The 2,500-nt window shown below is 36.6% G+C and overlaps 2 non-coding genes across 2 annotated transcripts; both read left to right on the forward strand.

Annotated features, from left to right (window-relative positions):
- The first annotated feature begins 1,735 nt into the window (after positions 1–1,735).
- Trnae-cuc lies at positions 1,736–1,807 on the forward strand. The gene has a single exon. It is a non-coding gene; the product is annotated as a tRNA-Glu (tRNA).
- A 289-nt stretch (positions 1,808–2,096) lies between these two features.
- Trnae-uuc lies at positions 2,097–2,168 on the forward strand. The gene has a single exon. It is a non-coding gene; the product is annotated as a tRNA-Glu (tRNA).
- The last annotated feature ends 332 nt before the right edge of the window (positions 2,169–2,500 follow it).

Genomic DNA, 2,500 nt, shown 5'->3' on the forward strand with positions numbered 1-2,500 from the left:
CACTGGTTAAACATCCCGATCTATGCAAGGATAGTGAAAAATATTCCCATGACTACTTGATCGAGATATTTGTTCAATAAAAGAAGAAAACCGAATAGCTCTCTTTTACATTGTCAAAGAATATAAAAAATAATATTCATTGATATATTTGTATTTCTATAATTTCACTTTCTTGGCGGTTCCATACTTGGGTACACCCAAACGCACTTACAGTTCAATAAAGAAATGTTAGTATTTTTCTTATTTTCAACTTTTCATATATTTTGGACCTTTGTTTATAAAATCAGGGATAGCATCTAAGAAGTGTAAATAATGCACTTGGGGAAAAAAAAAAAAAGATTTTACAACCTTAAGATCACAGATTATCCATGGCTGGGTCACACGAGACAACCTTTTCTGCAAACTTTAATAACAAGTTTTTCAAGTACGGCACCGGAGCCCATTACAATTACTTTCATCACACTGGGCAAGTTTCTGGTCGTTTTATTTAGTTTACATGGTTTACAGCTGCATGTTTGCTTTATAATCAGATTGGTAATGGAAGTATTGGACAACTGATACACTATATGTTCTCATATCGGTTCTGTATTGCTAGGGGTCACAAAAACAGATTACTGATGTACAATAGATGCACTCTATTTTAACTGTTTTCTTTTTCATCTATTTATTTATTAACTATATATTAAATTATTATTCCGAATATGTCTATGGATTTTACAGATACTTCCTCACCAATATTTACCAAATCTCGGAAACACAAGTAACAAGTAATTACCATATTAAGGCAGAAAAATGTCTTTAATTTTTGTTTAACTCCTCTCATTTAGCAAGTGATTTGATCTGTGAAAGTATTTAAGTTTGTTGATACGTTAGTAAATAAATTCTAAATATACAAAGAAGACATGATATTCAACAATTATATGTCGATAAAGAATTTAATGAAAATGTTTGCAAGGGGACTTTTGGCTCAGATGGCGCAAACACTGATACTTAAATTACATGAAATAATAAGCGTTCCTCGTGTCTGATTTCCTTTGGGTCCATACATTCTTGCTGCGGATGACATGGTTCATGATTGGTTCTGTGGCATCAGTGGCCAACATTCCACGAACTACTTTTACAGATGCCATTCAAATGACTTTATTTTTCCTCTTAGATTTGGTTAGAAAACTTTGGTTAAAGATTCTTGACAAAGTTTTTTTTATAAGGACAAAGTAAAAGTAAACCTTAGAGTAATTTGAGCAGTGCCTCCCATCCCCTATTGTCTACACAAAATACAAGGGAGTCTGTCCCTGCCAAACAATTGAAAGTTTTGCATTTCACTGTCACCTGCCTCATAGGGCTCATTTACACAGTCAGTTTCCAAATAAGGCGTTCGGACGTATTGGGGATGGAACATGGTTTTGATTACCTTTCAAAGTGTTTGCAATGTTTACACGGGACTGGCTCACAATAGCCATCGATCAGTGCAAAGTACTTTCTTTGACTTCGGAAAGGTGTAAAGATCGACTGGCCTTGCCGGTCAGTTTTGAGGGAGAGATTCTTGCCGTGCTCCGAAACCTCGCTCCGAAACTGATCTGTTAACAAACCCTGCCTGCTTCGCATTGTCATTAATGAGATCCTGCAGCCCGTTGGAAGAAGCCCTGTATTTTCAAATGCTGATCATATATTTGTTAAATGAGAAAATGTATATATATAATTACAATTTTAAATTATTAAAATCTTCAAATGTATCTCCCGTGTGGTCTAGTGGCTAGGATACGCGGCTCTCACCCGCGAGGCCCGGGTTCGATTCCCGGCACGGGAATTTTTTCCCACTTGTGTTAAGTGTTCCAGGTAGTCAATACATCTTAGTACATTTATGTATGGTTGTTATATATAGACATCTGGAAATGCTTAACACAAGTTCTCAATCCTGCGATCCTTGGCTTTTGACTCATACTTGACACCACAGAAACATTCTTATGAGGTCGCTGTTGACGTAATGAATCAATATGAAAATTAGAGATAAACATCTATACTCTTGTGTTGTTTAATAGAGTTGCCTGTATGTAATAAACAAACCTGATCCATATAATAATGTCAATGAAATACACTCCCATGTGGTCTAGTGGCTAGGATACCTGGCTTTCACCCAGGAGGCCCGGGTTCGATTCCCGGCATGGGAAGATTTTTCATTGGCAAGATTACAGTACAGACACTGTAGAAGTCATGACGGGCCGGTCAATAATCTTTTTTTTTTCTTCTTCTATATTTGCATTAAAGGGAAATGAAGCAGCATGTCAGAAAATGGTAAACAATCAAATAAAAGGTTTGGAAGACATAATAAGGTAACCGCGTACAATGCTCACCGATGAGGTGAAAGTCAAAGCTGTTTTTGTAAAGGGGACAGGCAGAGCGAAGACAAAAAAGTGATCGGAACTCATTAACGAATGTCAAAGGTTTGGAGGACGTGAGGTCTCTAAGCCAAACAAGTTTACTTTCAGAACGGAAACAGAAC

Source organism: Penaeus chinensis, chromosome 15, assembly GCF_019202785.1.
Source record: "Penaeus chinensis breed Huanghai No. 1 chromosome 15, ASM1920278v2, whole genome shotgun sequence".
Taxonomy (NCBI): Eukaryota; Metazoa; Arthropoda; class Malacostraca; order Decapoda; family Penaeidae; genus Penaeus; species Penaeus chinensis.